Below are 10,871 nucleotides of genomic sequence, written 5' to 3' on the forward strand. Positions count from 1 at the left end.
CCCAACCCACAACAGTCCCCAGAGTGTGATGTTCCCCTTCCTGTGTCCAGGTGTTCTCCATTGTTCAATTCCCACCTATGAGAGAGAACATGCGCTGTTTGGTGTTTTGTCCTTGCGATAGTGTGCTGAGAATGATGGTTTCCAGTTTCATCCATGTCCCTACAAAGGACACGAACTCATCATTTTTTATGGCTGCATAGTATTACATGGTGTATATGTGCCACATTTTCTTAATCCAGTCTATCGTTGTTGGACATTTAGGTTGGTTCCAAGTCTTTGCTATTGTGAATAGGGCTGCTATAAACATACGTGTGCATGTGTCTTTATAGCAGCATGATTTATAATCCTTTGGGTATATACCCAGCAATGGGATGGCTGGGTCAAATGGTATTTCTAGTTCTAGATCCCTGAGGAATCGCCACACTGACTTCCACATGGTTGAACTAGTTTACAGTCCCACCAACAGTGTAAAAGTGTTCCTATTTCTCCACATCCTCTCCAGCCCCTGTTATTTCCTGACATTTTAATGATCGTCATTCTAAATGGTGTGAGATGGTATCTCATTGTGGTTTTGATTTGCATTTCTCTGATGGCCAGTGATGATGAGCATTTTTTCGTGTGTCTTTTGGCTGCATAAATATCTTCTTTTGAGAAGTGTCTGTTCATATCCTTCACCTACTTTTTGATGGGGCTGTTTTTTTTTTTCTTGTAAATTTGTTTGAGTTCATTGTAGACTCTGGATATTAGCCCTTTGTCAGATGATAGATTGCAAAAATTTTCTCCCATTCTGTAGGTTGCCTGTTCACTCTGATGGTAGTTTCTTTTGCTGTGCAGAAGCTCTTTAGTTTAATTAGATCCCATTTGTCAATTTTGGCTTTTGTTGCCATTGCTTTCGGTCTAAAAAGACCATGTCTAAAAAGATATGAAGTCCTTGCCCATGCCTATGTCCTGAATGGTACTGCCTAGGTTTTCTTCTAGGGTTCTTATGGTTTTAGGTCAAACATTTAAGTCTTTAATCCATCTTGAATTAATTTTTGTATAAGGTGTAAGGAAGGGATCCAGTTTCAGCTTTCTACATATGGCTAGCCAGTTTTCCCAGCACCGTTTATTAAATAGGGAATCATTTCCCCATTTCTTGTTTTGTCAGGTTTGTCAAAGATCAGATGGTTGTAGATATGCAGCATTATTTCTCAGGCCTCTGTTCTGTTCCATTGGTGTATACCTCTGTTTTGGTACCAGTACCATGGTGTTTCGGTTACTGTAGCCTTCTAGTATAGTTTGAAGTCAGGTAGCGTGATGCCTCCAGCCTTGTTCTTTTGGCTTAGGAATGACTTGGCAATGCAGGCACTTTTTTGGTTCCATATGAACTTTAAAGTCGTTTTTTCCAATTCTGTGAAGAAAGTCATTGGTAGCTTGATGGGGATGGCATTGAATCTATAAATTACCTTGGGCAGTATGGCCATTTTCACAATATTGATTCTTCCTACCCATGAGCATGGAATGTTCTTTCATTTGTTTGTATCCTCTTTTATTTCATTGAGCAGTGGTTTGTAGATCTCCTTGAAGAGGTCCTTCACGTCCCTTGTAAGTTGGATTCCTAGGTATTTTAGTCTCTTTGAAGCAATTGTGAATGGGAGTTCACTCATTATTTGGCTCCTGTTTGTCTGTTATTGGTGTATAAGAATGCTTGTGATTTTTGTACATTGATTTTGTATCCTGAGACTTTGCTGAAGTTGCTTATCAACTTGAGGAGATTTGGGGCTGAGACGATGGGGTTTGGTAAAGGGATCAATTCAACAAGAAGAGCTAACTATCCTAAATATATATGCACCCAATACAGGAGCATCCAGATTCATAAAGCAAGTCGTTAGTGACCTACAAAGAGACTTAGACTCCCACACAATAATAATGGGAGACTTTAACACCCCACTGTCAACATTAAACAGATCAACAAGACAGAAAGTTGACAAGGACACACCGGAATTGAACTCAGCTCTGCACCAAGCAGACCTAATAGACATCTACAGAACTCTCCACCCCAAATCAACAGAATATACATTCTTTTCAGCACCACACCACACCTACTCCAAAATTGACCACATAGTTGGAAGTAAAGCACTTCTCAGCAAATGTAAAAGAATAGAAATTATAACAAACTGTCTCTCAGACCACAGTGCAATCAAACTAGAACTCAGGATTAAGAAACTCACTAAAAACCGCTCAACTACATGGAAACTGAACAACCTGCTCCTGAATGACTACGGGGTAAATAATGAAATGAAGGCAGAAATAAAGATGTTCTTTGAAACCAACGAGAACAAAGACACAACATACCAGAATCTCTGGGACACATTCAAAGCAGTGTGTAGAGGGGAATTTATAGCACTAAATGCCCACAAGAGAAAGCAGGAAAGATCTAAAATCGACACCCTAACATCACAATTAAAGGAACTAGAAAAGCAAGAGCAAACACATTCAAAAGCTAGCAGAAGGCAAGAAATAACTAAAATCAGAGCAGAACTGAAGGAAACAGAGACACAAAAAACCCTTCAAAAAATCAATGAATCCAGGAGCTGGTTTTTTGAAAAGATCAACAAAATTGATAGACCACTAGCAAGACTAATAAAGAAGAAAAGAGAGAAGAATCAAACAGACGCAATACAAAATGATAAAGGGGATATCACCACCGATCCCACAGAAATACAAACTACCATCAGAGAATACTATAAACCCCTCTACGCAAATAAACTAGAAAATCTAGAAGAAATGGATAAATTCCTGGACACATACATCCTCCCAAGACTAAACCAGGAAGAAGATGAATCCCTGAATAGACCAATAACAGGCTCTGAAATTGAGGCAATAATCAATAGCTTACCAACCAAAAAAAGTACAGGACCAGATGGATTCACAGCCGAATTCTACCAGAGGTACAAAGAGGAGCTGGTACCATTCCTTCTGAAACTATTCCAATCAATAGAAAAAGAGGGAATCCTGCTTAACTCATTTTATGAGGCCAGCATCATCCTGATACCAAAGTCTGGCAGAGACAAAACCAAAAAAGAGAATTTTAGACCAATATCCTTGATGAACATCGATGCAAAAATCCTCAATAAAATACTGGCAAACTGAATCCAGCAGCACATCAAAAAGCCTATCCACCATGATCAAGTGGGCTTCATCCCTGAGATGCAAGGCTGGTTCAACATATGCAAATCAATAAATGTAATCCATCATATAAACAGAACCAAAGACAAAAACCACATGATTACCTCAATAGATGCAGAAAAGGCCTTTGACAAAATTCAACATCCCTTCATGCTAAAAACTCTCAATAAATTAGGTATTGATGGGATGTATCTCAAAATAATAAGAGCCATCTATGACAAACCCACAGCCAATATCATACTGAATGGGCAAAAACTGGAAGCATCCCCTTTGAAAACGGGCACAAGACAGGGATGCCCTCTCTCACCACTCCTATTCAACATAGTGTTGGAAGTTCTGGCCAGGGCAATGAGGCAGGAGGAGGAAATAAAGGGTATTCAATTAGGAAAAGAGGAAGTCAAATTGTCCCTGTTTGCAGATGACATGATTGTATATCTAAATTCTTTATTGGAATTTCTTTTCTTTACGGATACTGAAAACAGGCCCCAAATCTCTTCTGGCTTGTAAGATTTCTGCTGAAAAGTCTGCTGATAACCCAATGGGGTTCCCTTTGTAAGAGATCCCAACTTTATCTCTAGCTGTCTTTAAGATTTTTCTTTCACACTGAAGTTGGAAAGTCTAATGATTTTGTGTCTTGGGAATGGTCATCTTGTGTAGTATCTCACAGGAGTTCTCTAAATTTCTTGAATTTGCATGTTGACCTCTCTAGCAAGACTGGGGAAATTTTCACAGGCTCTATCCTCAAATACATTTTCTAAGTTGCCTACTGTCTCTCGGGAATGCCAATGAATTGTAGGTTTGGTCTTTTTTAATCCCTTATCTCTTGGAGGTCTGGTTCATTTTTTAAAAATTCTTTTTTCTTTATTTTTATATGACTGGATTAATTCAAAGGACCAGTCTTTGACCTCTAAAATTCTTTCCTCAGCTTGGTTTAGTCTGTTCTTAAGGCTTCCAACTGTATTTTGATATTCCTGCAGTGAATTTTTAAATTCTAGAAGTTCAGTTTGGCTCTTTCTTTCTTTCTCACTCTCTCTTTCTTTCTCTCCCTTCCTTCCTTCCTTCCTTCCCAGATCAATTGTTTGCTACAACAAACAAATCAACAACTTTCAGATAAATTTAACAGAATCCAAAATATTTATAATATATCCTTCACAATGTCCAAGCTACAATCCCAAATTACTTACATATGACATATAAGAAGCAGGAAAATGTGACCCATGATCAAGAGAGAAATCAACAAGGAGGGACCAACCCCAAGATGACCCAGATGTTAGAAATGGCAGGCAAGGACTTTAAATATTATAAGTATGTAAGTATGCTCAAGAAATAAAGGAAATTAAACTTCTAATGAATGAAAAGCTTGTAAAATCTCAACACAGAAATAGAGATGGCAATCAAGTGGCAATTCCAGAACTAAAAAATACAATATCTGTAATGAAATAAAAAACATTTCCGTAACTATAGAAGGTTGCCTCATGGCTCTTCCCAGGCAATGTGGCCCTCCACTCAAAGGTAACCAATATTCCAACATGTATTACCATAGATTAGTTTTCCGTGTTATATAAATACAGTCATACAGTTTATACTGTTTTGGCCTGGCTTCTTTTGTTTAACATAATGCCTCTGAGATGCATGCTGTTGCATGGATCAGTGGTTGGTTCATTTTATGATTGAGTAGTATTCCGTTGTATGAACACACTACAATTTGTTTATCCCTTAGGTTGACAGACATTTTTTGGTTTTTAAAAATAAAGCCACTATGAACATTTTTGTTACAAGTCTTTTTGTAGATACATGCTTTTATTTCTCTTGAGTAAATTCTCAGGAATAGAGTTATTGGGTCATAGTGTAGATGTCTGTTTAATTTCATAAGAAACTACCAGGCTGGGCACAGTGGCTCATGCCTGTATTCCCAGCACTTTAGTTGAAGGTCAAGGTAGGGAGATCACCTGAGGTCAGGAGTTCGAGACCAGCCAGGCCAACATGGTGAAATCCTGTCTCTACTAAAAATACAAATACAAAAATTAGCCAGACATGGTGGTGCATGCCTGTAATCCCAGCTACTCGGGAGGCTGAGGTAGGAGAATTGCTTGAACCCGGGAGGCGGAGGTTGCAGTGAGCTGAGATCATGCCGCTGCACTCCAGCCTGGATGACAGAACAAGGTCCATCTCAAAAAAATGTTTAAAAGGCCAGCGTGGTGGCTCATGCCTGTAATCTCAGCACTTTGGGAGGCCGAGGCAGGCGGATCACGAGGTCAGGAGTTCAAGACCAGCCTGGCCAACATGGTGAAACCCCGTCTCTACTAATACTACAAAAATTAGCCAAGTGTGGTAGCATATGCCTGTAATCCCAGTGACTTGGGAGGCTGAGGCAGGAGAATCGCTTGAACCTGGGAGGTGGAGGCTGCAGTGAGCCGAGATCATGCCATTGCACTCCAGCCTGGGCAACAAGAGCAAAACTCTGTCTCAAAAAAAAAAAAAAAACTAATTAAAAATAAATAAATAAAAATTAAAAAAAAAATAAACTACCAAAAAGTTTTCCTATGTGGTCTTACCAGTTTACACTCTTGCTAACAAAGTATGAAGAGTTCCGGTTGCTTCATACTTCTCCAACAGTTGCTATTGTCAGTCTTAGTTTTAGTTATTAGTTTTATTTATTTAGTTATTAGTCTTAGTTTTAGTTATTGGCCGTTTGGTTATCTTCTTTTGCTTTGTGCCTTTAAAATCTCTTACCAATTTTTAGTGGTTTCTTTTTCTTTTTCTTTTTTTTTTTTTGAGATGGAGTTTTTGCTTTTGTTGCCCAGGCTGGAGTGCAATGGCGCGATCTCAGCTCACTGCAACTTCTGCCTCCCAGGTTCAAGCGATTCTCCTGCCTCAGCCTCCCGAGTAGCTGGGATTACAGGCATGTGTGACCATGCTTGGCTATTTTTGTATTTTTATTAGAGGTGGGGTTTCTCCATGTTGGTCTGGCTGGTCTCGAACTCCTGACCTCAGGTGATCCGCCCACCTCAGCCTCCCAATTGCTTTTTAGGATTACTTTATATATTCTGGATATGAATTCCTTATCTGATACATACTTCATAACTATCTTTTCCCAGCCTGGAATTTGCTTTTTATCTTGCATGTGCACTTGAAATGAATGTGCATTCTGTGGTTGCTGGATGTAGTGCTCTGTGTAAGTAAAAATAGGGTGGTCAACTAATTATATCATCTCCATCTTTTATTTTTACTAAATGTTTTTCTAACACTTGTTGAGAGGAGGGTATTAAGGTTTCCAACTATAATTTTAAAAGTTTCTATTCTCCCTTTTAGTTCTGGTAAGCTTTGCTTTCTATATTTTGAAGTTATGATATTAAGGGAAGGGTTCTAGTTCTGGATAACATGGAGCAAACACATGACTGCTTTTCTCTTACACTAAATACAACTATAAAATCTGGACAAACGCATGGGCAGCTGTTTAAAAACTCCAACAGATAAATATCAGCAGGATTATCAGGGAAAAACATCAGAATTTGATATGAGAATACCACCAAACTGGCGATGAATTTACCCTTATTTTTCCCTCTAGTATTCCCCTGCATGAACTCTAAGCAGCTCAAACCCAGAAGTGAGAACTGAGTAGAGACAGAGAAACATTGAGGAAAACTTTCTAGTTCTGAATTGAGGGTCCAAATAGAAAAATGCCATAGATAAAAATCCCACATATTTTTGTTCTACTTTTTCTCCATTCTCTCATGCCCTGGTCCATAAAAAACCCTTTGGCAGGGGTGATGGCAGCAGCAAAAGCAGTCAGTAAAAGCCAAATCACTGGAGTAGGGGAATTCCCTTTTAATTTTGTGCAGCTGCAGCTCTAGGAGAATGGAATGAAACCCCATTGTTCTTTTACTCTCTCTGTTCTCCTGACACTGGGGCACCAGCCATACCACAATTGCTGAATTGGTTGGTTTCTGGCCAGGGACCCAAAATGCTTCCAGAGACCTCAAGCCAACAAATTCCAATAAGATTTATTTATTTATTGTATTTTTAAAAATTTATCTATTTATTTATTCATTTATTTATTTTGAGATAGAGTCTAGCTCTGTCGTTCAGGCTGGAGTGCAGTGATGCGATCTCGGCTCACTGCAACCTCTGCCTCCTGGGTTCCAGCAATTCTCCTGCCTCAGCCTCCCAAGTAGCTGGAATTACAGACACTTGCCACCATGCCCAGGTAATTGTTGTACTTTTAGTAGAGACGGGGTTTCACCATGTTGGCCAGGCTATTCTTGAACTCCTGACCTCAAATGACCCACCTGCCTTGGCCTCCCAAAATGCTGGGATTACAGGTATGAGCCACCACACCTTTCATGCTTTTAAAGGCACCTTTTTTCCTGCTTCTTGAACAAGGGGTCATTGTTTGTTTCCACAACTTGGAACCAACGGCCATTTTATGGTAGGTCCTCAATAGGTAGAGTATATGGTTCTAGAGATGAAGTATTGGAAATAGTTGGGGCATCTCTCAGCATCACTCCCAGTGAGCCACTGGAGGTATTTGTGTTTCCAGTCTCTGTAACACTAAGTTGGGTTGGTCTGAAGGATCTGGCTTCTAGGGGCAGAGGCATGGAGGATGATGGTAGAGAACATATCTACCAAGGGACCCAGTAACTCACTGAACCTAAAATATGGCTGCCATCTGATCATTTGGGGGCTCTTGTGCTGTTGGAATAGCAGGCAAAGACGAGATCTTATTCTAGTAACCCTTTAGAGAAGATTCAAGAAGACAAGAGTTCTTTTTACTAATGGAGGCATGGATAACTATGTCTGGGGCTCAGAAGATCCACTAGGGCATATCTTGGTTCTCCTGTGCCATATTTGAATGTAACTGAGGAGGAGGGACTCCTCCCTAACTAATTCTATGAGGCTAACATCATTTTGATACCAAAACCTGGCAGAGATACAACAAAATAAGAAAACTTCAGGCCAATATCCTTGAAGAACATTGATGCAAAAATCCTCAACAAAATTCTCACAAACCAAATCCAGCAGCACATCAAAAAGCCTATTCACCACGATCAAGCAGTGATTTTTGCACATTGATTTTGTATCCTGAGACTTTGCTGAAGTTGTTAATCGGCTTAAGAAGCTTTTGGGCTGAGATTACGGGGCTTTGTAAAATAGGATCATGTCATCTACAAACAGGGATAGTTTGACTTCCTCTCTTTTTATTTAGATGCCCTTTATTTCTTTCTCTTGCCTAATTGCCCTGGCCAGAACTTCCAATACCATGTTGAATAGGAGTAGTGAGAGAGGGTATCCTTGTCTTGTGTCAGTTTTCAAGGGGAATGCTTCTGGCTTTTGCCCAGTCAGTATGATGTTGGCTGTGGGTTTGCCATTGATGGCTCTTATTATTTTGAGGTATGTTCCTCAATACCTAGTTTACTGAGAGTTTTTTTTTTTTAACATGAATGGATGTGTAATTTTATTGCAAGCATTTTCTGCATCTATTGAGATAATCATGTGGTTTTTGTCTTTAGTTCTGTTACATGATGAATCCCATTTATTGATTTGTGTCTGTTGAACTGACATTGCATTCCAGGGATGAAGCCTACTTGATCGCATATGTACCAAATAAATGAGGCAAAACTGACAAAAATAAAGGGATAAACAGGCAAATCCATAATCATAGCTGAAGATTTTAACATCCCTCTTTAAGCAATTGATGGAATAAAATAAAAGGAAAAAAATTAGTGAGGATCTAGAACTCTGCTGTTGATATGATAGCCACTAGAGCCACAAGTGGCTATTGTGCTCTCGAAATGTGGTTAGTCTAAAGTGAGGTTTGCTGGGAGATGAAAAGTTCACACTGATTTTCAAAGAGTTAAAATGAAAACAATAATGTAAAATATTTTATTCATAATTTTATGTTGATTGCAGGCTGGGCATGGTGGCTTACACCTGTAATCCTAGCACTTTGGGAGGCCAAGGAGGGTGGACTGCCTGAGCTCAGGAGTTTGAGACCAGCCTGGGCAACATGGTGAAACCCTGTCTCTACTAAAAATACAAAAAATTAGCCGGGCGTGATGGTGTGCACCTTTAATTCCAGCTACTCGGGAGGCTGAGGCACAAGAATTGCTTGAACCCAGGAGGCGGAGGTTGCAGTGAGCCAAGATCGCACCACTGCACTCCAGCCTGGGTGACAGAACGAGACTCTGTTTCCAATAAAATAAAATAAGTAATTTTATGTTGATTACATGTTAAAATGCTATTTGGATATTTGGGCTTAAATAAAACGTATTATTACAATTAATTTCACCTGTTTCTTTTTTCTTCACTGATTGTGGCTACTAGAAAATTTAAAATTACATATGTGGCTAACATTACATTTCTTTTGGACAGTGCTGATCTAGAAGACCTGTAAGATACTGTCAAGCATGTTGACCTAACTGACAATTATAGACATTCAAGCAAATAACAAAAAAATAGGCATTCTGTGCATGAATACATGGAAAGTTCCCTCAGATAGACCAAATCTGTGCCATCAAACAAGTCTCAATAAATTTCAAAGATGAAAATCTTACAAGAGATGTTCTGTAACCACAAGAGTATTAAATTTAAGAGCAAATGGCCAGGCTCATTGGCTCATGTCTGTAATCCCAGCCCTTTGGGAGGCTGAGGTGGGAGGATTGCTTGAGGCTGGGAATTTAAGACCAGCTTGAGCAACATAATGAGAACCCATCTCTACAAAAAAATTTTTTTCAGTAGCCAGCCTGCTGGTGGGCCTGTAGTTTTAGATTCTCGGGAGGCTAAAGCAGGAGGATTGCTTGAGCCCAGGAATTTCAGGTTGCAGCGAGCTAGGATTATGCCACTGCACTCCAGCCTGGGCAACAGAGTGAGACACTGTCTCAAAAAAAAAAAAAAAAAAGAGAGTAAAAACGTTAAAATATCTATAAAATCCCTAAATATCTGAAAACAAAACAACATACTTTGAAACAACCCATGAGTCAGAGAAGGAATCACAAAGCAAAGTAGAAAATATTTCTTCTTCTTCTTTTTTTTTTGGAGATGGAGTCTTGCTCTGTGGCCCAGAAAGGAGTGCAGGGATGCGATCTTGGCTAACTGCAACCTCCGCCTACCAGTTTCAAGCGATTCTCCCACCTCAGCCTCCCAAGTAGCTGGGATTACAGGCACCCGCCATCATGCCTGGCTAATTTTTGTAATTTGTTTTTTTAGTAGAGATGGGGCTTCACCATGTTGGCCAGGCTGGTCTTGAACTCCTGACCTCACGTGATCTGCCCACCTCGGTTTCCCAAAGTGCTGGGATTACAGACGTGAGCCACCACGCCTGGCCGAAAATATTTCAAATTGTATAAAAATGAAATTATTCATTATACAATTATTATACAAATTGTATAATAATGAAAACATAACATACCCAAATTAGTGGGATGCGGCTAAATTGCAAGAAAAGAAAAACAGAAAAGAAAGTCAAAGACCAATATCCATCAGAATTCTTAACAAAATATTAGCAAGCTAAATCTAGCAATATATAAGAAAGATAATTATTCAAGACCAAGTGGAGTTTACTCTAGTAATTTAAGGTTGACTTAAAATTCAGAATGCAGAAAAAGCATTTGGAGATATCTAATATGCATCCATGATTTAAAAAAAAAAAAAAAAAAAACTTAGCAATCCAGAAAGAGAAATAACCTCTCTATCTGATAAAGGAC

At 39.3% G+C, this 10,871-nt stretch overlaps 1 protein-coding gene across 2 annotated transcripts in view; it reads right to left on the minus strand.

Annotated features, from left to right (window-relative positions):
- LOC100458972 (large ribosomal subunit protein uL30m) overlaps window positions 1-10,871 on the minus strand; it is an 83,204-nt gene that overhangs the window by 16,965 nt on the left and 55,368 nt on the right. Inside the window, exon 8 of one of the 2 annotated variants that reach the window (XR_010136162.1) lies at window positions 10,810-10,871. This exon is cut by the window's right edge and continues 2,485 nt beyond it. The exons of the other annotated variant lie outside the window; for it this stretch is intronic. The gene's annotated coding sequence lies outside the window, so the exon portion shown is untranslated. Of the gene's footprint in view, window positions 1-10,809 lie in introns of those variants that run through there. 2 annotated transcript variants of the gene reach the window in all.

This window comes from Pongo abelii, chromosome 12 (genome assembly GCF_028885655.2).
Source record: "Pongo abelii isolate AG06213 chromosome 12, NHGRI_mPonAbe1-v2.0_pri, whole genome shotgun sequence".
Taxonomy (NCBI): domain Eukaryota; kingdom Metazoa; phylum Chordata; class Mammalia; order Primates; family Hominidae; genus Pongo; species Pongo abelii.